At 40.3% G+C, this 24,811-nt stretch overlaps 1 protein-coding gene across 1 annotated transcript in view; it reads left to right on the forward strand.

Annotated features, from left to right (window-relative positions):
* The first annotated feature begins 1,804 nt into the window (after positions 1 to 1,804).
* SEMA4B (semaphorin 4B) overlaps positions 1,805 to 24,811 on the forward strand; it is a 186,297-nt gene continuing 163,290 nt past the window's right edge. Inside the window, exon 1 of the mRNA XM_075273318.1 lies at positions 1,805 to 1,989. The gene's annotated coding sequence lies outside the window, so the exon portion shown is untranslated. The remainder of the gene's footprint in view (positions 1,990 to 24,811) is intronic.

A 24,811-nucleotide genomic window follows, 5' to 3' on the forward strand; every position in this document is an offset into this window, starting at 1 on the left:
CCTTCCCAGGCAAAAAAGAAAATGCTTTGCAATATTTTCTTTTTAATGTGTGTTCTTATATGATTCTAGTCTCGGCAAACGCTTATAATGTCTGTTTCACTATAAGACATTTAGAGTCTTGTTTTATGCGTCTATTATAATAGGATGGGTGTATGTAAACCGTGATGATTCCTGTCTTGTGTTAGGCATTTTAGCTGTACGACATAACACTCAGGTCTGGGGCACCATAGGATTCATTCTCTGATGCAGATGGACCACATAGTCCCTGTTCCATATTGATTTATGAACTTCTTGGACAGTTGTATAAACAGATCTGTGTAAGGAGCTATCAGTCATAGTGATAGATCAAAGACGTCTCCTGTACTTCCTATCAGTTTACTGAGTAGCAGGTTACATATTAGGCATGATTTACTATATAAGTCCAAGTACACTGCCATATTTTAAATCCATGAGACAAAGATCCAAATTAAATTAATCATAGGAATATAGGAGATTATAATGCACCTCTGTGGGTGTTTTATGGTATACTGGAGCTTTTGCATTTTTTAACATGGATTCTACATGGTTTGTGCCATATTCCAATGCTATTCCTTAGTGTGATCTATAAGGGCATACTGACATGGCAGAATATTTTTAAGGATTTAGGCACACACTCCTTTCCAAAATCTGTGTAGTGACTATTCACAATCCACATCCCATGAATTTACATCGGAAATCCACATGGTCACAGGTATATAATCTGAATATCAATTCATTATTTTATATGGGAACTGCTATGGTAGGATACGTCTCATTGAATTAAGGCTAAATCCATATTTCACCATATTTCTGGTGAAAAATAAAAAATCAACCATATGTACATACCCGTAGCAGTGCTTTTAAGGAAGAACATGGTACCTTACACAGATACCACATTAGAGAACACTCCATGCACATCTCTTTGGGTCTATGCACATGGTATGAGTATGTGCATAAGGTCTAAGAGGTAGTCAGCATGGAAATGATTGTGGTCCTGATACATGAACTAAGTAAAATCCTAATAAAGAGAAACTTAACTCGAAGCTCCTGCACCCAAATGCAGAATTAGTATCGGGGCCTTACCCACCTTATGCTATTTAGACTAGTGATATATTTTATATGGTAGAGGGACTGCTGCACCCCCTATAGCTACATCCCTGCAGGCAAATACCCATATAATAACAGCCAGTCTAATGTAAGTGGAAAACCACAGGTTACTATAAATTGTGAGTTTGCGCTGATGCCAGGCTGCCATGTGATGCTGTGTAAGATATTATATAACCAGTTCTATCAGATGAACTGTTGAGGGCACCTTTGCTGCTAGCCAGCAAGGAAACTACCAGTACCAATGATCTAATATGAGTGCCTACTAGCCTACAAAGCCACCTGGATACATCTCTTCCAAGGGGTGGACCAGAAAACATGTTTTATAAGCTTTAATATTGAGCATGGCTACATGGGGATACGCGCTGTATAAATATATAATGCTGTAACATCTGAACATTTACAGGGCTTGTCTGTATGAAACGAATACCCAGCTTTGCCACTCTTTGTACACCAGTTACTCTGCTACATGACATCATCACTGTGTATCTTCCTGCTGTCTATTCTGCATCCCTACAGCAATGAAAGGGTCTGCCATGCTTCAGAATCCCAAAGGAGCATCAAGGAAAAGCATGTTACATAGATTCACTGAGAGACAATCCCCTGTCCCCTCCTCCCTGCCTCTCCACCTCCCTCCTTCACCATTAGACTGGTAGTTTAACACAAGCCTTCCTTAGTGTAATGTGTTTCACCAGCAGCAGCCCAGCCCATCTCCTCTTGTCTTTTGCCTATAATCCTCTTGTCCCTCACCTGCTGAGGAGCTTTCATCTGTAGAGCAGGTTGGCTGACCAGTCCATCACTCATCCTGTATCCTCCTACTTACCTGGAATTATGGAATCAACTATTGTATGAAGCAGCATGTGGATGGTAAGAAAATCTCTCATCCCTCTAAATGCATTTATTCCTTGTCTTGTATCCACATATATCACCGCTGTATAGTATAATGTTCATGCATCCTGTCTTGGTTCCATATAGGTTGTAGTAAATCTGTGAGCACATGACAGCTACTATACATGCAAGTGATGAGGGTGCACCTGTATACAGTCATATTGCTCATGATCACTCCAATGCACTTGGATAAAGTAGCCTATAATGCTACCAATAATGCAATGTATATATAACGTGCATTACATTGACATTACAGAATTACAATTATTTGTCTCACATTTTTATTAGACTTTGACTATAAAACCCATTTACAATGTGCGAAACAGGATTATGTGTGATTCCTGGGTCCAGGAAATTAATATGCAAAGCTGAAATGTGGCATTGTCTAACCCAGGGATTATCATCCTTTGGTACCCCAAGTGATGCTGAGCTGCACCTCCCACTACGAACAGTGGAATCCCCCAGATGGACTTCTGTAGATAAACCAGTCTGTGAGATCCTGGAAGGATTGCTACAGAGTATTAATGTGTATTATGTAGCACTACACTAATATTATTAATAATTATATTATATTATTACATAATATTACTATGACTCACGTTATGCATTTTTTAGCAGGTCTTCTTATTCTCCATTACAATATTTGTCTTGGAAAATCTCGGCTGCACTTGTCTGTTTTAATACAGTTCATTGTAACTTAATGGAATATAACTCGTTGTAAGCCAATGAGGTGTCTGAGCAATCAGATCATATAAGCAGGATTTCCTAGAGGAGACCGGGAGAATCCCCTTTATTATTGAAATAGTGCGAGGAGATGAATGAATTAATGTCCGCTCATTACATTTACTGCAACAGATACAATGCAGGGAAATAGAAAGTATACATGGCAGGATTAGGAGAATAATACTGGAAAGCCTTTCTAATAAAGCTGCATTGGCTATTTGTGAAGTGAAGGAAGGGGATTCCTGGGTTTTCTGCTGCCTCGATTTAAAGGCTGCTGTTCAACAGAAGCTCTCATGCTGTTCTCCATGTCAGGTGCGGTAACCATGGAGAGAGCTGGAACAAAAACCAGAAGAGGGGAGGGTGGGGTATTGGATTCCAGAAGTCCTTTAAAAACATATGCTACTATTTCTACAAGCATCACGCTGACATGACTACTCTCCGTTCACCCTAACCCTGACCCTGTAACTGATCCCTGGCAGCGAGTTAAAGGGGCTTCTATTATTCTCTGATATTTTAGATTCAAAGCATTTATTGTCCTATAGAGAGTAGGTAAAACATGAGCAACACGAGATGCCACGGCAATTTCAAAAACTAAGATTTTTTTTACTTCTAGGTATTTTGACTATACACGTGGGGCTCAAGCTATATACAGGAACAGGTATATTAATAAGAAAATGCACTGTCAGAATTCCTATAGGCACTAATATACAGTGAATATACAGTCCTATGAAAAAGTTTGGGCACCCCTATTAATCTTAATCATTTTTAGTTCTAAATATTTTGGTATTTGCAACAGCCATTTCAGTTTGATATATCTAATAACTGATGGACACAGTAATATTTCAGGATTGAAATGAGGTTTATTGTACTAACAGAAAATGTGCAATATGCATTAAACCAAAATTTGACCGGTGCAAAAGTATGGGCACCTCAACAGAAAAGTGACATTAATATTTAGTACATCCTCCTTTTGCAAAGATAACAGCCTCTAGTCGCTTCCTGTAGCTTTTAATCAGTTCCTGGATCCTGGATAAAGGTATTTTGGACAAACAATTCAAGTTCAGTTAAGTTAGATGGTCGCCGAGCATGGACAGCCCGCTTCAAATCATCCCACAGATGTTCAATGATATTCAGGTCTGGGGACTGGGATGGCCATTCCAGAACATTGTAATTGTTCCTCTGCATGAATGCCTGAGGATTTGGAGCGGTGTTTTGGATTATTGTCTTGCTGAAATATCCATCCCCGGCGTAACTTCAACTTCGTCACTGATTCTTGAACATTATTCTCAAGAATCTGCTGATACTGAGTGGAATCCATGCGACTCTCAACTTTAACAAGATTCCCGATGCCGGCATTGGCCACACAGCCCCAAAGCATGATGGAACCTCCACCAAATTTTACAGTGGGTAGCATGTGTTTTTCTTGGAATGCTGTTTCTTTTTGGACGCCATGCATAACGCCTTTTTTTATAACCAAACAACTCAATTTTTGTTTCCAAAATGAAGCTGCCTTGTCCAAATGTGCTTTTTCATACCTCAGGCAACTCTATTTGTGGCGTACGTGCAGAAACGGCTTCTTTCTCATCACTCTCCCATACAGCTTCTATTTGTGCAAAGTGCGCTGTATAGTTGACCGATGCACAGTGACACCATCTGCAGCAAGATGATGCTGCAGCTCTTTGGAGGTGGTCTGTGGATTGTCCTTGACTGTTTTCACCATTCTTCTTCTCTGCCTTTCTGATATTTTTCTTGGCCTGCCACTTCTGGGCTTAACAAGAACTGTCCCTGTGGTCTTCCATTTCCTTACTATGTTCCTCACAGTGGAAACTGACAGGTTAAATCTCTGAGACAACGTTTTGTATCCTTCCCCTGAACAACTATGTTGAACAATCTTTGTTTTCAGATCATTTGAGAGCGGGCTGTCCATGTTCGGCGACCATCAAACTTAACTGAACTTGAATTGTTTTGTAGAAAGAAATGGTCCAAAATACCTTCATCCAGGATCCAGGAACTGATTAAAAGCTACAGGAAGCGACTAGAGGCTGTTATCTTTGCAAAAGGAGGATGTACTAAATATTAATGTCACTTTTCTGTTGAGGTGCCCATATTTTTGCACCGGTCAAATTTTGGTTTAATGCATATTGCGCATTTTCTGTTAGTACAATAAACCTCATTTCAATCCTGAAATATTACTGTGTCCATCAGTTATTAGATATATCAAACTGAAATGGCTGTTGCAAACACCAAAATATTTAGAACTAAAAATGATTAAGATTAATAGGGGTGCCCAAACTTTTTCATAGGACTGTATATATATATATATATATATATATATATATATATATATATATATACACAGTATATGTATAGTAAGCCGATGGCTGGTCAGGTAATGGAGGGGGTGTACATCTCACCCAGACTACTAAGGTGGGTGAGATGAGAAAACTCCAGAAAGAATGTTTCTCAGCAGATAATATTGTCTGCTGAGTGTTATTTCAAAGTTCCGGTTACTGGGCTGGATTTTTAGGAATGACAGGTAGGATTGGTAGTGGGACCTGTCATTCCACCCCCCTCCAGTCCACACTTTGGGGATGTTCTGGCAGCGACTCAGCTGTTGAGAGGCTCTTCGTCAAGGAGGCTTAAGAAGTTGCTCCAGCAGCAGACTGGGGGCAGACCTTGGCTGGAGAGCCAACAGAGAGGTCATATTTTTGGAGCTGTGTCCTGAATGATTATACTGACTTTTGGATTGCTGTTATTCTAGGTGAGGTAACCTATTCTTATGTTTAGTTAGAGCCTAGCCGGGCAGGTATTTATTTTTGTATTGTTTCCTTTTGTTGCTGCACCGTTTTGTTTTGAATGAAAACAAACTCTACCTTTGTTTGGACTAAAGAAACTGGGCTGACATATATATATATATATATATATATATATATATATATATATTGTATATATATATATATATATATATATATATATATATATTCCCTGTACCCCCTTCCCCATTCTTTCATTCTTTCAACATTGGTCTGAGACACTTTTGTGGCATAATGTGATCTTACAAATAGCCTCATTAAAATTAACACAGACAATTAACCCCACATATCAGATGGAAGAAAGTGCATGCTAAATAGATTTTTGGCCCAATGGAACAGATTTCCATCAGTCCAAAAAATCCACTTTAGGCTAAGACCCCATGTTGCAGAATTGCAGCTTTTTTGTGGCAGACTTTGTTGCAATTTTTTGAGCCAAAGCCAAGAGTAGCTACAAAAGGAATAGGTAATATATAGGAAGCTCTTATATCAAAAGGTAGACCTTTTGGTCACTCCACTCCTGGCTTTGGTTCAAAAAACGCAACAAAAAAATCTGCATTTCCGCAACGTGGGGCTTTAACCTTAACTTCAAGTCTAAGTCTGCCATTATACTGCCATGTTTGATATGTCTATAAGGGGCACTGGGGATAGTAATGAAGATCACTGATAAAAATTCTAGAGATAAAAAGTGATAGGAGACAGAGCGGAGATCAGAGTAAACAGCAGTTACATATTCTGAATTTATGTGAAAGATGGTCCTTCCAAAGTTGTACTATGTTGACCATGTGGTTTACCTTCAGTTTTATAACACATACTGTAGTTTGGGGTAGCAGAAAAGAAGAGAAAGGGGGTGGAGTGGGGGCATGGATGAGAACATTAATATGTTAGATGTATAAATAGGTTTCAGGAGAGGTGTTTTTAAATAAAAACAAAGAAAAAAAAAACACAGCAAAAAACTAAGCTTAAACAAGGGGTACAATCTGAAAATGTCCAGCAGTTGTAGTTGGGAAAACTACAGTAAGTGAATGTATACATACCAGGGATAAATGCATGTCTATCCTAAGATAAAAAAGAAAATATAAGGGCAGACTAGATGGACCATGTGATCTTTTACTGCCATTGGTCTTTACTGTTTCTAGATTATAATCTAGCAGAGCAATGGTGAAGAATATAGAGATGAGCGAGTACTATCCGAAACTCCCATTTCGAATAACACGCACCCATAGGAATGAATGGACGCAGCCGGCACGCAGGGGGTTAAGCGGCTGGCTGGCAAAGTCTGCATGCCGGCCGCTTCCATTAATTCCTATGGATGCGTACTATTCGAAATGACCGTTTCGAATAGTACTCGCTCATCTCTAGTGAAGAACTTTATTACACCATCCATGTGTTTGACATCCTCCTCTTCAGTCACAGTGGTACCTGTGTCGGACCATCACTCACTAAATTGGGTGCAGCTTGGCTTAAATTCCTTTATAAAACAATTCTTGAGTTTTTTATAAATTCAAAAACAGATTTGTTTTATCTTAGCAAAGTCTATGAACGTGACCTCAGCTGTCTCTGTATCGTGCCACACAACAATGTAAACCTGGTAGACATTACAATGAGAAGAAGAGAGCAGCGCTAAGCACTGAGTCGCTGTACTTTACTGTACCCCAAGGTGTGATGTTTATATCATATTGCCCAATAAAGCCCATCAGTGCAAATGTGTTGTTGACTGTGACCTTAGAATCACACGTTGAAAAATACATTACATAGGCTTAAAAACTGTTTTTGTTGCAGATTTTGCAATGTTTTTTGAGCCAAAGCCAAAAGTGGCTTCCAAAGGAATAGGAAACGCTAAAAAAACTGTAATCAGTACGGCCCATATATCCTATTAGAGCATAATGACCTCATTTATTGGGACCCATCTCTAAGTGCCAGAACCAAGAGCACTCCAAAAGTTGTGGCTCTTGCTTTTGCAGTCCCAATATGTCCATGCATTACATGGATGACCATTCATTGAATTGGCAAAGCATCTAATACTACATTTGTGGCTGTGGCTGCCACCAGTAATAACAGCTAATCACTAGTGGTGAGAATAGTCGCGCCCTTGGCAAGTAACTTCTGTTTAAGGCCTTGGCCCCACGTAGCGTAAATGCCACAATCTAGCTGCAACATTTTACAGTACCTGCAAAGTGGATGGGATTCTAGAGAAAAATATTCACAGCAGAAATGCTGAGATTTTAAAAATGCAAGCGTTGTAAATCGCAGCATGTCACTTATACCTATGGAAATCTCCGGAAAATGGCATTTTCCGTATAGGTATAATAGGCGCAGAAAGTCTGCAGAAGAAAACTCTGTGGACTTTCTATGAAATGCGATGCAGAAAAAAATGCAATACGTTTCTGCTGCGGTCTTTTCCGCAACACTCTTTGTCTGTGGCTTGCTACGTGGCACCTTAGACTAAAAGGAGTTTTATTCAAGTGATAGCTCTTCTAATCCCTTTTAAGTGAAAACTATACTTTTTGTTTGTGCAAAATCTTAGGTCAGTCAGATTATAGCATAGCAAAGAGGTTACCGAAAGGTAATATATCCAGTGAAATGAACTTAATCTGGAATTACCGGTTTGTCATTATGAAACATTCTTTATTAATGGACAATAATAGAAAAAGATATAACATTTATTTATTCCCATGATTTATGTATGACATACTGGTTTAATGTTCCTTGAATATCTTCTCCATTGTGACCTTTATTGATCCCAGGACCAGAGGTGTTCTGGCACTTGTGTCTGGCATATATTTGGTTCTGGGTGCGTGGCTACATTCTGCATTGCAATATATGGAGAATATGGAAATAGCCAAGAGGCTCTTAAATCTCCCAAGTGTAAAATAATGATGTGAAGTATTTATTATGTATCCATTTAGCCATTTCTTGTAAACTATTTGCATATACTTGAAGAAGCACAACAAATTAACACTTTATGTTGAGGTTCATACAAAGGATTGAAAAGATCAATTTTTTTCAACATAAATTCTGATATAGACCCTAGTGACAAATGATTGTCTCCAAAGTCAGATGTATTAGGAGAGTATTATTGTGGCAGAGCCTGAGCTTACTGAAAAAGTTTCTGGCACCTTTGGTGCATTGACTGAACTTCTGGTATCCATTGAGTACAAGACTGGGTGTATAGTTATGTGCACCTTGTAGTTCCATTGCTGGACCACTACTCCACACACCTACACCTACCTAATCTGTGTCCGACGGATCTCAATGGGTTAAGGTACTATTAAGGTAGGTTCACACTACCATTATTACTGGTTTTAAAAGCAAACCGCCGGTGTCCGTATGCAGCCTCTCTGCGGGGAAACCGGTTTTTTTTTTGTTTTGTTTTTTTGGCTGGACACAAAGTCCTGCATGTCCGATTTTGTGTCTGGCCAAAAAAAAAACCCAGATTCCCTGCAGAGAGGCTGCATACGATTACCGAAGGTTTGCTTTTAAAACCCATTCAAATGAATGGGTTTTAAAACTGACCGCCGGTAAGCCGTCCCTATGCAGTTTCTCTAGGGAATAGGACGTAGACCCGACAGGCAGACACAGGCGCAGGTGTGAACGCCCCCTTATCTTAATGTAAGAATATCTTTCAACTTCAACTTGAAGACCATTAAGTTCTGTTAAGCTCATGACCAAATATGAAAGGCAACATATTGATATTCTGGGGCTTGTGCTCTGCGTAATATTGTTATAGTTGTTGTCCATTGGGTTTATGTAAAATCAGATCTTATTGTAGAATTTATCACTATAAGTCTTATATATATACTTATATTAGTATCTGTAATTATTTTTATAGACCTGGTCGGTTCTAACTTGCACTACTATGGTTTCTCTTGCTATATATCACCTGTAGACAGTTGTATACAGTGCGATCCCCTAGTGGCTGCAGCAGACTGTCAGGAATTTTACATACAACATTGTTATAGGGAACTAGGAGATCAGTACTGTGTACTAAAGAAGTAGAGCAGTGATCCCTATTGTATTATAGTAATTATATATAATATTACTCTATATAATAAGGTACTAAAATGATATTTTTTATTGCTACCGCTCTACAGGCACACAAATAATAATGGAGGTTATTTATTCACTAGTGAATTGTATATTATTTTATTATATACATTTTATTACGGCAAATACATATTTCTGCAGTAAAACTCCTTCAAGCTTGAGCAGGAACTGCAGATTTAGCTGAAATTTCAGGCTGGCCACATTTCCCAAATTATTATAGAAATTCATGCTAAATATATCAAAAAACATAATTTTGCTGCTGAAAGACATGTCCCTCCAGTAACTTAATACAATTGTGTTATCTGCTGAGTAAGTGCAGGCAACCAATAACAGTACAAGACATTCGAGCCACCTAGCAGACAGATTGTGGGTATTCACACAAAATTTGCTGGAATGGCAGTCAGCTTTATTGTGTAAGTGTACTGCATCGACTCGCGCAAGGAACAGAGGAACTGAGGACATATTCCAATGGGAGCACAGCGAGATTCCTGCAGAGAAAGAGCAATTTTCTGCAATTTGCCCAATGGTGTCAGTGGCGAGGTCTGGTTGCTAAGTAATTATCATGGTGTTTCTGTCAAGTTATTGCGCTGTTGTTACCTGGCACAATAGGGCAGCACAATGTTTGGGCGTTTCCAGTCTTCCGTTTTCCATTTTGAGGCAAATTTGTCTCACAATTAAAGTTTAGCATTTTTGCTGTATTGATGAACATCCATTCCTCAACTGCTTTGTGTCAGTCCTTTCTATACGATTTGCCATACTTAGACAGTAGTTACCTTATTTTATCTCTTTCTCTTCCTCTATACCATAAATGAAAGTTTTTAGACATTCTGGGAAACCAGTTTATCAGTGGTCAGAGACAATTGCTGGGAAGGACTTGTATTAGTATTATCTACTGTATACTCTATAGCAACTGAGGTTAATTCCATCTACAACTAACAGTAAGGTGTGTTTAGAGGTAAACAGAAGATCACCTGCCCTATAACTAGTCAGATGGAGGGATCCATTCAGTGGCGTAACTACCGCCATAGCAGCAGAGGCAGCTGTCACAGGGCCCAGTACATTAGGGGCCCGGTGACAGCCACTACCGCTGCTATCATTATACGGGGGGGGGGGGGGGGGTCTTTTCGGACCCCCGAGTATAATGATCGGCGGCCCAGGAGAGGTAAGAAACATAAAAAACACTGTTACTTACCTCTCCACGAGCCAGGCAGGCTTCGGCCTAGTCGTCTGATGTCTCATGACTCCAGCCTGCGTCCCGGGTCATGTGACGTCTGACGTAATTGAAGATGGACTACTTCGGAGGTCGACAGAGTAGGAGCTGGGAGATAGGTGAGTAACAGAGTTTTTTTTTAAATGTTTATCTCCCCCTGGGTCTCCGATTATTATACTCTGGGGTCTGAAAAGACCCCGGAGTATAATAATTGTTTATGGGTGTCCACAGTGGGACATAATACTGTGTGCAGGGGACACTATGGGGTACAATACTGTGTGCAGAGGCCACTATGGGGGAATAATACTGTGTGGAGGGGCCACTATGGGGGATAATACTGTGTGGAGGGGCCACTGAGGGACATAATAGTGTGTGCAGGGGCCACTAAGGGATATAATAATGTATGCAGAGGCCACTATGGGGTATAATACTGTGTGCAGGGGCCACTATGGGGCATAATAGAGCACGCAGGAATGCGTAGGAGGGGGTCAGTCGAGGTCTTCGGCGTCAGTGTCGGATGGAGGCCCATGTCAAAAGTTCGCCATGGGGCCCCGCCATTCCTAGTTACCTAGTTACGCCACTGGATCCATTGGTTGAAACAGAATAGACTGCTACAAATAGATTTAGGAATCAAGTTTTATGGACTACATAGACTTTGCAACCATATTTTATTGTATCAGTGCATCTAAAAGAAAAAAATGAAGCTACTTTGCCAACTATCCTTACTGATATATTCTACTATATGCACAGCTCCTAGCTAGGGTTGAGTCGATCTTAAGATTTCAGGATCGTTTTTAAAATCCGATTTCCGATCATTTTTCATTCTAACCCGATCCCAATGCAAGTCAATGGGATTTTTTTAATAATTGAAGTTTGGAGTTTAAAAATGATCCTATTCACTACACAGCATGGAGTCTAAAAATTTAACACTTTAATTGTTAGACTCCACGCTGTATAGTGATTAAAAAAAATCCTCTGGCTACTTAGTCCCCCCTGGTGTCCACTTACCTGCACAGATCCGCTGCCGCTGGTCCGGTCCCCGCTGTTCTCGCTCCTCTTCTCGCCTCGCTGCCCCCGCCTCCCAGGTTAGTGTTACAGACCTAGTGCATCACTGACGTCTCCCCTTCCAGTACCCGCCCACACTCTCCTAAGCCACAAGCCCCACCTTCTTCCTAGGTCTGTAACACTAACCTGGAAGGCGGGGGCAGCAAGTCGAGAAGGAGCGAGATCTGTGCACGTAAGTATTAGCTACTAGAGATGCTAGCTATAATTAGAATTAGAATAAATGGACGCAGCCGGCGCGCAGGGGATTAAGTGGCCGGACGCCGGCACAGGCTGAGTGCCAGCTGCATCCAATCATTCCTATGGGATTTAGCTAACACGGTTAGCTTTTCCTACAATGCTTGGCCCTTAGCAAAGCATTGTGGGAAATAACCTCCGACTTCGATCCCGCCTAAAAATATCGGGATCGGAATTCCGATTGCAATCGTGAAATTTTAATCGGAATCCGATCTTTTCCAATCCCGATCGCTCAACCCTACTCCTAACTATACTGTATGTACCAGGGCTATGTGCCACAATAGGCCCTATTCACATCTGTGTTCAGGTTTCCGTTAAGAGTGTCCGCTTGGGGAACCCCCGAATGTAAACCTATACGCATTAAAGAGCGGTTATCTGGGAAAAATACATGGATCCCATAGACTATAATGGAATCTGTGTGGTTTCCGCATGAAAATGTGGAGAGAAGTCCTGCAAGCAGCACTTTTCGCTCCGCATCTTTCGTTTGGAAACTGAACAGAAGCTACACGGACCCCATAGATTACATATGTTCCCAGGTAACCACTCTTTACTGTGTATAGTTTTCCATTCAGGGGTCCCCAAGCAGACCCCCCAAACACAAACCCGAACGTGGATGTGAATGGGGCCTTAGGAATGCAGTAGGGCAGAAATCCAACAGGCTTGCAGTTTTGACAATTATCAGGTTGCAGCTGTAGGTTGTTACAGAACAGAACGTGACCATAATCACTATTATTGGGTACAATGTTGTAACATGACATTGTGATCTTACATCATTTGATGCCGTATAACCCTAGCCCAAAGGTTGTAACCAGTGTTTTATAGCTTTAATACATGCAAAATGAAGAAACAACGCCATGCATTTGATGGGTCTCCATAGTTACAGCATACATACACTGTATTCTGCAGTTATTTCCTTCCATCTGCCTCCTCACCTACTGTCTGTCTGTTAGAACAGGGGGCAGATGGAAGCTGTAGGAGCTGCAGACACAAAATGCTTAGGACTAGTTAACAAGTTGCTTCAATTTTCATTTTAGATGATTTGGTCCGAAAACATACAGTGGGAGAAATCCAAAATCCCAAATATTGTACTATACAAACAGAAAAATCCCAAGTAATTCTGTTTGGATGACAGCTGCTTATATTTTATAATCAACTTTACTAAGGTTCTACATCGTAATCTACAATTAAATAACATCATGTTTTTTGGATTTTTTTCATAGTTCCTAAAAATATCTCTATGGTACATTTTACTTTTTGAAATCCCCAAGTGACACATTAAGGCTGGGCTCACATCTGCGCTAGAGTCAAAATCGTCGGAGAAAAAGGTTCTGCATGGAGGACTTTTTTTCTCCACAACATTCAGTTTTAAAATGGGAGATACTCAATGGACTCCATTTTCTCTTTGCATGTTTCGTGCAAAAACGGAGCGGAAACCACACACACCCCATTATAGTCTATGGGGGTCTGCGGGTTTCCTTAGGTAACCACTTTTTTACGTGTACAGGTTTCCGTTCAGGGAATCCCCAAGTGGACTCCCTGAACAGAAACCTGAACGCAGATATGAACTGGGCCTCATGAGGGTCCACCAGTGTCTATGTGTAACTGCTGTAACTGATAAGGTCAGAGGCTGTATTGATGACCAATTGACCAATAATCCCGGGCAACTGTCATTGTCCTAATTGATATGAGCTAAGGGCTAGCGACGAGGCACTGATACCATACACAAAATGTTGGTATTAACTCCTCTCTTGTGAAGAGAGTGCACTGACATGCTTTATTAATGCAACACGGGGTTAATATAACAGCCAGCACAGAAAAAAATAAAAACAGCAACATTAGTCCTAATATTCAATTCTGATTGGTGTAGTATATCTTGATTATGTAAAAGAGAAGCATAAGCAGTTCCATATATAGCCAACTATGCCCGGTCCTGCGCTGTGTCACTAAAGAGCTGTCTTTTGGCAGCACGTAACTTCTTGCACCCATCCTGGATGCAGGTGCCATCTTATCATATAGCCTCACAGCATGTTTCTTACGCAGCATATATACATCTTATCAAAGATTATAATGTTTTTGCAATATGACAGCAAATAAAAGGAATATATGTATATTCTTTTTTTTTTATGTAGATTGTGAGCCCCATATAGGAATCACAATCCTTTTTTTTTCCTATCACTATGTCTTTGTAGAATGGGAGGAAATCCATGCAAACACGGAGAGAGCATACAAACTCCTTGCAGATGTTGTTCCTGGTGGGATTCGAACCCAGGACTCCAGCACTGCAAAGCTGCAGTGCTAACCACTGAGCCACCATGTTGCCCCAAAATGTATGATTTTCTAACCTTATCATAACCATCGTTCAAATCCCACAGTAGACCCTAAACGACAGAGACCACGGCACTACTATAAACCTAGCATCAGTTACCGTATATTCACATTGAGCAGATTCCTTGCAGAAATCCCTGTGCCTGAAAATCCGTTCCTTTCATCTGAAAGTAGTTATTTTGGTGGCAAGTGTAATGATTTACAAGTCCCATTCATATGATATCCTTAAACTTGGAAAGCCGAAGGTTGTACAGTCTGTAGATCCAATAGAGCTGAATTCTAAGAAATTATCTATGTGTACCAGGATAACTTGTGAGTTACAGTATATTAATGCAGCAGATTTACTACAGTTGTATGGAGACTGCAGTAAAACCATTGCCATATCAAACAAGCACAAGAGAGTTGAACTTTGGTGACAAATACGGGTCTGCTCCATCTGTTCGAGTCCTAAGTTCAGCAATGGACATTTTAACAGCAACTGATTTAGAGCAGGAAATGTCCTAGACAGGTTTCATCACTTACCAAACTGGCCGGTTATTTATTGAAAATGGCTTTTAGAAACGAATCTGGGTCTTGTATATTTTTGGCTGAAGTGGAGGCTTTGTCTAGCCCACATGTATGAACGCCTCATAAAGTCTGTCAATAAAACGCAGTAAGGTCATCAAACAAGTGGAACTCGCAAACCTTCTAGGGGACGAGCGTGACTATCCTTTATTTTCTCCTCTGCTGCAGTAAGCATCAGTTTTGAGAGCACAAGCCAGGACCAGGAGACTCTGCAGAAGAAATTATCTGAAAATGTGAGATATTGAATTGTTTTCTTCACTAAGCCAGACACACAAATTGTTTCTCCAGATGCTTTTTGGCAGCACAGAAGAAGGCTACTGATCTAAAAGCAGTTACACAAATGATATAGGAAATGAGAAGTATGGAGCAAATAACACAAGGGCATATTGTCAATTAGCTCATATGGTTGTTCTACTATGGTGTCCTTCTTAGTAATATAATATTCATATTTTGTAGTATAAAAACATAAGAAAATATATTTTTTTGTATGTAACACAGTCAGTGTTTGGGAATATTTAAAATACAAGTAATTAAAATAGTATTTAAAATACTTGTCAGGGATTTGTATTTTTTAATTAAAATACTTTTTTTTATTCAGTATTTTGTATTTGTAATTAAAATAGTTTTAGGAAGTATTTTACGTATTTTAATTACTGTCTGAATTCAAAACAAATGTTCTAATTTAACCACTAAATCCCTAGTTCAATTGAAAGAGAAACTTGTAATATTGTCACTTTTAAGAAAGGCATCTAGTACTGTCTTGACCACTTACCAACCATCACAACATCCTGCGGTGGCGAGGTCTATAGGCTCACTTCTCTTACCGTAGAGTATCCAGGATGGTGATGAAACCTTCTTTTCTTTACATGTACAAGACGCCCACCACCATTATATACAATGTGTAAAATGATTAATAGAAAGATCTCTGTACTGTGTATATATATATATATATATATATATATTAACCCCAAATTTATAAATCTGTCTTTGTAATGGAATCCACAATTGCTGTATTAACCTTGGTTGCCTTTCTCCATACCTTTAATATGCTACCTTTAGTAGCTTTAGTTCAGCTATGTTATATTTCAGTCTCCATAATCATATCCAATTCTGGCACTAGTTGTTAAAGAGGACCTTTCACATCCTTTGGCACCAGCGGTATTATATACTGCTAGAAAGCTGACAGTGAGCTGAATTCAGTGCATGGTATGTGCCCAAGTGCCAGAGATATCAGTGCCGTTAGTTTCGGCACCAATATTTTTCCACTGTCAGAAGAGCAGGCCTTACAGCCTAGTGTACTCTTCAATAGCTTTGTATTGTCAGAGGGAACATTCCTTAACACCCAGCAATGATGCTGAGCAGTAAGGCCCGCCCTTCTGATAGTGCAGGGATATTGGTGCCGAAACTAACGGCACCAATATCACCGGCACCCAGGCTGACTGAATTCAGCTTACTGACAGTTTTCTAGTGGTATGTAATACTGCCAGTGCCAGAGGATGTGAAATGTTCTCTTTAAAGGGGTTTTCCCATGATCATAATTACATTTGTAGACCATTAAAAGTTAAACATTTTTGCAAATATAAACAGTTTTTTAAGAGTTTTAAAGATTTTCTCTAACCATCTTAGTGGTGACAGTCTCTGTTTTGATTGGTTGCCAATTGATACATCCATAAATGCAGGAACTTTCTATGGTCTGGAAAACCAGCTCTGATTTCCTTATTGTGGTCGGGTTACCTTCTTGTGCATGCACTTTCCCTGCTTGCTAACCTATACGCAATAGGGAAATCTTGGCTGGTTTTCTGACAAATAACAGACCATAGAAAGTTCCTGGATCCATGGTCATATCCACTGGCAACTGATCAAGATAAAAGACTGTCTCCAAGATATAGAAAATTCCTTTATAGTTAAGGTTAACGTGTCCACCGGTATCAAGTCTAATTTAGTGGCACTTATACCCCATATACCTATTAAATACCTAAATATAGAAACAGTTTCATTGGCCCGAGTACTTGAACTTACATACAGCTGACCATGGTGTTTGGCTGTAGCGATCCGTCAACTTTGACTTCACAGATGTAGGAACTATGTATGCAAACAAACCAGCACAACTGATGGCCGACCCAACACAGGAACAGAGTGGAGGATACAGGTAAGTATAGGTACATCTTTATTTTATAGCCCTCTCAATGACTACATTTTTTAACCCTGAACAATTCTTTTAATATGGAAATTGACACTTTTACACATCCGTCTACTAATCCCTTGCTTTTAATAAGGTACCCTGGCTTAGAATCCACTACTGTTTTCACAATGTTCGCTGAGGAATTTGAGTCTTTCAGCATTATTGGTTTAATTTAGAAACAGCAGCAGTTTTTTTCTTCCTAAAACCCACCTGCTTATAAAGCATGGAGAACAGGAGTCTGCTAGTAATTATGTGCAGATTGGGAAATACACTATAGATTTTTGTTAAATTTGCTAGTAATACAATGGGCCGTAAAACTAGAGAACAAAGTTCATCGGGTTCATTAAACTGCCATATGCTAACATATTTATTCTACCATTAGCGTTTTAAGAGAGCCGAGAGGTGCGCCCAAATCAATGCTTGAGCGTACTATAGTCATTCCCAGTGGTTAAGCAATCGTTACTTGGCTCTATTTAATGCACTGTAATATCAGCTACTTTGTGAGATGGGGGATCACAGACAATGAAGTACAATTGTCCTGACAGCGGATGTAACACAGGAAAGCAACAGATCCACACACATGCATTAAACATGTATACTGATGCAATCCATCCTTGGAATTTTCCTTCCAAGTTCTATACTCCATCCCCCTAAGTGAATAAACATGCGACAATTCACAAAAATGCTGACATACTTTAAACAGCCTTGCAATGGTTTCCACATTTGTGATACCCAAGATATAATCAGACAATTATTAAAATATTACTGTGTAAGTGGAAGAAATATGATCAGATTGTGCCAGAAAATGTAACTTCATCTCATCAAGAATAGCAAAAAATATATCCATGCGTGCAATATATATGGAATTTACTATCAGGCAGTGGTGTAACTACAACGGTAGCAGTGGTAGCAGCTGCCAAAGGGCCCAACACCTTAGGGGGCCCAGGCCCCCTCACTAATATGCCAAAAATTAAAAAATAAACTTTACTTTTTGAGGCCCGAGGCCCCCTAAGGTGTCGGGTTTCGGACTGGGTAAGGCCTCCTGACAATGAGGGGGTGGAGTGTCACACATGAAGAAGATAGCTGTACAGGGGGATTCTTCTTATGGAGGAGTGAGCAGTGCAGCATCGTTGAGCCTTTCTGGAGCATGGAGACTCATGAGCTGTAAGTGTATCACACTCACCATGCATGCAGGGCACCAGTACAGTGCTGGCAGCTGCCTGCTACACTTTCTCCATTTCCAATAATTATAATAAGTTTGCTGCCTGGGAAAGAGGGGGTTTCATGTGCCACATTCAGTGACTGTGAAGTCTATTTTAAGTGAGAACTGTGAGAACACTCTTCACTGACACTGAATGTGGCATTGCAACCCTTTGTTTCCCAGGAAGAAAATTTATTACAGTATTTTGTATTACAGTACATAATACTGTGTGCAGGGGCCACTATACATCATAATACTGTGTGCAGTATGGGGCATAATAGTGAGTGCAGGAATGCAGGGGGGAGGGGTGCAGTCAGTTGGGGTCTTCGGGGGGGGGGGGGGGGGGGCATGTCAGAAGTTCGCCATGGGGCCCTGCCATTTCTAGTTACACCACTGCTATCAGGCCCATGTGTACTCTGTAACAGAAAAAAAACACATCAAGAAAAAGTTGTTAGATACATTTTTGGAAAAAACTGTACAATTGAAAAGAGGCTCTGGTACTGTGTTAGACTGCCTCTATTCTGGATACAGTTGGGCATGGAGGCATACAGTTTCCCTATGATATCCTGTGACACATTTGCCCACAGATGTTGCTGTTGGGCCTGTAGATCATGCACACTTGTAGGTTGTTGTTTGCTGATAAATCTGGAGACATTCCTGGGAAACCCTTACCAAGTATGGGCTAGCATTATCCTGCCAAAAAAAAGCCCTGTCATGAAAAACAACCCATGTGCCAATAGGATGTAGTGCACATATCACTGAACTGTTTGTATCCCTCGTAACACAACTAGCGATAACTGACTGTAACATGTGATGGCTCCCCAGATCATGACACCAGCAGTTGGGGCAATGTGTTGATTTACAGCAGAGGGAGAATTGAAGCACTCACTATGCAGCCTTCATACTGAAACCCAGCCATCCTAAGATCCCATACGGAACATAGATGTGTCGCTGAAAATGATACTGCCTCAGTCTGTAGTAATACAGGTTTCTCTTACACAACTACAAATGAAGGAGACGGCGGCTGGCTGTCAATGACAGGACAAGTAATGAGCAACATGACACCAAATATACTTCTGCTAAGTGCCTGGAAGTGGTCCAGGCACAGACACACATATGGGTGCTTTATTTTTTGGCAGTGACTGCAAACATATCACTTCTTAATTTGTTTTTTTAATCTAAATGTCATAAACAGTTTGAGATCTCAGAATACTCATAGGAATAGGTCAAAGTCTAGATATAATGAAGTAACTCCCCCTCTCTCTCCAAGCAGGAAGTCACAGCATGACCAAGCAGCTCATTGATATAGACAGCTGCCTGTACACAACATATATGTTTGCTATTGAGGACTCTCCTTCCGGTTACTTATTACACATAACACAAGTCTGGCATAGTACATAGACAGTATCACGTTGCAATTTGTGTATATCGGGCTTTGCAGTTACTGTTTTTCTTTTAAAAAAAAAACAACAAAAAACAGGTGTCCAGGAAGCAGATGTGATATTAGAAGTGACTCCATTTTATTGTTTGCTTATAACAAAGTCGATGTAAACCCCAGTTGGGCTCTAAAAGTGAGCAGCTATGGTCAAAGCAAATGCATGGCAGAAGAAGTTCAGAAAGATCAATGCATGGGTAGATAAGAAGAGGTAGATGTAAAGATGGTTCAACAGAAGTCATAATTAGAGATGAGCAAGTAGTACTTGATCGAGTAGGTATTCGATCGAATACTACGGTATTCGAAATATTCGTACTCGATCGAGTACCACTCGCTGTTCGAATGTAAAAGTTCGATGCAGAACCAGCATTGATTGGCCGAATGCTATACAGTCGGCCAATCAACGCTGGTTCTTCTCCTACCTTTAGAAGTCTTCTCTGTACAGCTTCCCCGCGGCGTCTTCCGGCTCTGAATTCACTCTGCCAGGCATTGGGCCTGGGCAGAGCCGACTGCGCATGTCCGCTTGTAGTACGGGCATGCGCAGTCGGCTCTGCCCATGCCCCGATGCCTGACAGAGTGAATGAAGAGCCGGAAGACGCTGCAAGGAGAAGACTTCTCGGAGCATCCAGCCCGACCCTCACTCGTGGACTTGGTAAGTGTAATTTGATCGAACGTTGCCTACCCCTGAAACAAGCATTTTCCCCCCATAGACTATAATAGGGTTCCATATTCGATTCGAGTAGTCGAATATTGAGGGGCTACTCGAAACGAATATCGAACCTCGAAGATTTTACTGTTCACTCATCTCTAGTCATAATCCAACTCCTGTACATGCAGGATTATCACTCGTGTATGCAGGATGTCACATTGAGGCATACACATCCTCTGCCATTCCATACTAACCATATGTTAACTACAAACATTTTCCCTGTCACCATTATCTTTGCCATTCCAATTATTTGTAAGCATTACAATACTGTACTATAGAGAATGTAAGCAATGCGATTTTGGTTTTGCCTGGACTGGGTAGTTTACAGGTTGTTGGAGAGGCAAGCAGAACATAGGGTTAACTATGCTCCTGAATTATAGATTAAAAAGTATTTAATATGGGAAAATACATTATATTTCCATGATAAAATAAGTTTTTATTCAGTACTTTGCCCACACTTCATGTGGGATGATTTTGGGAATGCTAATTTGCTCGTGAATGTGCGACTGTACGAGGGATGTGAGATTTGCCCACCTAGGACTGAAGAATCATAAGCCAGCACAATGTCTCATCCCGCAAGAATATTCTTAAATGAAATCACATTCGGTCAAGTCAAGTTTACTTGTAATGTCAGCCCACATATGCTAGAATATCCTTGAATGAAACTACATTTCTTTAGAAAAGATTAGTCCAAAGTTTAGAGTTTCTTAGCAGCATTAAGTTTCTCATAAAACTGTAGGAGGAAATAAGGATCACATAAATGATCCTAATCCTAGAGCAGTTTACCACAGGTTTGAAGGGGTATTCCTATCTTGAAAAGCAATGGCATATGGCAAGGATATGTTATCATCTTATGGGGTCTGCTATGACTAGTGACAGGATTGCTCTGGACCAAGATCTGAAACAGTATAATGCTCCTTAGTGCCCCCACCCACTGTATAATACTCCTTAGTGCCCATACCCACCATATAAAGCCATGTTAGGAAATATTTTTTCCTATTTTTTTCTTATTTGTCTTATAGTCAGGCGCATATTTTTTTTTTCCAAAGAACACCACAAATTCTGGATGTATTCAACTCAGACCTTTACTTGATGGTCAAACGCAGTCAACGGACTTTTACCAAAAAATAGTTGAGTACCCCTGGTATAGAGGCATAAGTATGTTCTTGTCATGACTCTTTTGCATCCCATAATTGTATTTGCCTTGGCAGCAGCTGCCTGGCACTAGTCACTAAAGGTAACCATTCTGTCCACCAAAATCCCTCCAAAGGCTTTTCCAGTGGCAGTCTTACGCAGGAACTAAAGAGGACCTTACAGATCCTCATGAATGTGCTGTTTTATATAGCACTAGAAAACCGACAGTGCCCTGAACTTAGCTCAGGGGTATGTGCCCCTCTAACAGTACTCTAACATAGCCCTGTACTGTGTGAGGGGGTTTTCTTACAGCACAGCGATTATTCTGAGTTGCAAGGATATATCGGGATGGGGTGTTCCTCAATGCTCAGCAATGACGCTGAGCTATGAGGAACGTCCTTCTGACAGTGGGAAATATCAATGCCAAAATTAATGGCACCAATATCTCCAGCACCAGGGCACATAATGAGAAAGCCAACAATGTGCTGAGTTCAGCGCATTGTCGGCTTTCTAGCAGTATATTATACCGCATATGTATGAGGACGTGAAAGGTCCTCTTTAAGCACATAATCTACATTTTATTTCTTGCATAACCTTACATTTATCTGCATGAGACTTCTTTTGCCAAGTCTCCGTCCATGCTTCCAGCTTCCCTAGATCTCCCTGTAATATTCTATTAGTGATAATGGTGATAAGAACTAGTAAATTCAAGGCCCTTCATGCAGGGAATAGTAGGATGTGACATGCTGAAGTTACACTGAATAGCTGAAGAGTCCTGTTTTCCAGTTCCCTTGCAGAAAATTTTTAGAGGCCGCGATCATTTGCATGCACATTATTAAGACGTCTTACAGACGGAATAATGTACACAGTAGATTTGGTTCCTTTAAAGGCATTTAATAAAAAAAATAGGTGAAAGTGAAAATCCCAGGCTGCAATTATCCACGGGTCTGTCACTTCTACAGTTCTCAGATACTTCAATGCCTGAAAGGGACTTTTGTATTCTGGAAGACCTTCTTCAGCATTGAGAAGCCCCCTTTACTCTATACTTGCATGAATAAGAAACTCACAACAGAGTGGGTTTGTCAGCCCAAGCGAAGAGTCTTCAGACCAGGTTATCAGGGCAGACACCAAGGAACTTCTGAGACCTTGTAAGTAAAATCTGCGTTCGTTTTCATTAATTAGATACATAATTTAGGACGTATTGTGTAGAATGCTCAGGTATATTATAAACCACAGCCTTTACAATGAAATTTTAATATTTTATTTGCAAAGTGCAGAGCTCTGGAATGACTTCCCTGTGTTGCTGCATTAATTATATCTATCTCCCCCTCCTAGCATTTATATGTTGGAGAAGTGGTATAATTTAATGTTAATTGACTTTCTGCAAGCCCTTGGGGTTTTCTTCCACAGTATATTGATTCGCTATCTAGCTTACCTACAATTTATCATTGCATTTCTGCTTTTCTAGACAGATTTTTATGAATTTTCCCCATACAATGATTTCCATGAATTGTAAGTTTGGAACAATGTAATTATACTTGTGTAAATGTTCCTAATTGACCAAGAAGTTGCAAATGGCTCAGCACTGGAATATGATGACTATAATTAATATAAATATTGAAGGGGGTTCCATATATAGTGATGCCTTAAAGGGGGTTGTCATGTTAAAAATGCAACAATCTTCAAGCAGCAGATTGATATATAGTCATATGAGGAAAGATTCAGCATAACTTGTCATTTGTTCATATTAATCCCTGCTCTTTCTGAGCCTAGGAGTCCAGTGGGTGGTCCTATCAGTGATTGACAGCCATCCATGCATGAGTGTGCATATACAGATAGCTGCCAGTCACTAATAGGTACTGCCCACTGGACTTCTAGGCAAAGAAAGAGCAGTGAAATAAGATACAAATCATACTGAATGTGATAAACCTAACTAATAAAGCTGTATATCAATCTGCTCAGCTTCTCCTGCTCTATAACATGCTGCCTGCAGATTGGACTGGATAATTGGCTTGGGCTACACAGTGATCTTGGTCGCAATTCCCATTGCCCAACTACTTCTAGTGTCAGAACAAGAACAATCTGACAGTAGATCACAAGAACAATAAGGACTTCAGATTTAACGTCTTCGTAAACCTTTCTGCAGATATAAGTTGTCTTGGGGCGCAAGTGCAAAATTCAATCTACTGCAGCTGAATAGGGTATTGAGAAATACCTTACCTCCATATTGTGGGTTCCCATTGCCTACCAGTTTAGTTAATGTAGTAATACCGCCCATGTTGGTGATTTCATGCAGTGGTGGATTACAGATAGAAATTATGCAGTGGGGTCATCCCCTTTGGATGTAGAGTTAAACTAATATTGCACAGTGGTATATATTGAGCCATACACAACAAATTGTGACCCATTGGGGGAAAAAACATTGCACAATTTCTTACCAGTATCAAGAATAGAATATTAGTTCTCTGGGTCAGTTGTGGTCCAGAGTTGAACCATAGGACTGGATGCTACAGAGACGTAGCTATGGGGGTGCCGAGGTAGCAGTCGCTATCGAGCCCTGAGGGATGAGGGGGCCAAAGGCCTCATTGTAGTATAAAATACCATGGCAAGTAGGGGCCCAGTTACAAATTTCGAGTCAAGGCCCAAGAGTTTTTAGTTATGCCTTGACCATTCTGTGTGCCTATAGATCACTGCAAGTCTGTCAAGGGATCTTTCATTTCTTACAAGTTATAGTGCTGTGTAATTTCCAATAAACTTGCTGTCCATGGTGGACAATCATGAGCCAGACAGTGAAGTCAACTTAATCTTCTAGAAATTTCAGTATAGGTCAGCTGCCTGCTACTGACTGCAATTACAGCATATATGGCCGCTATGACAGATTTCATCAGATGATTGACAAGCTTATCCAATAAACAAACCCAGCAGAAAGCAGCAGCTGTGCAGAGGGTGGCTTTGGCATGTACTAAAAAGTCAATTCACCAAGTAACAATATACTACAGTGCAAATACAAACATAAAAAATAAGATATAGTAGGTACATACATTATAATAAATTATAGTATTGTAGTAAGGTGATTTTCTGATGATATGTCCCTTTAAGGCTGAAGTCATCATTATATTAACAAAATAACTATAGCCTGCCTGTATCTATTTTACCTTATAG

This window comes from Leptodactylus fuscus, chromosome 5, assembly GCF_031893055.1.
Source record: "Leptodactylus fuscus isolate aLepFus1 chromosome 5, aLepFus1.hap2, whole genome shotgun sequence".
NCBI lineage: Eukaryota > Metazoa > Chordata > Amphibia > Anura > Leptodactylidae > Leptodactylus > Leptodactylus fuscus.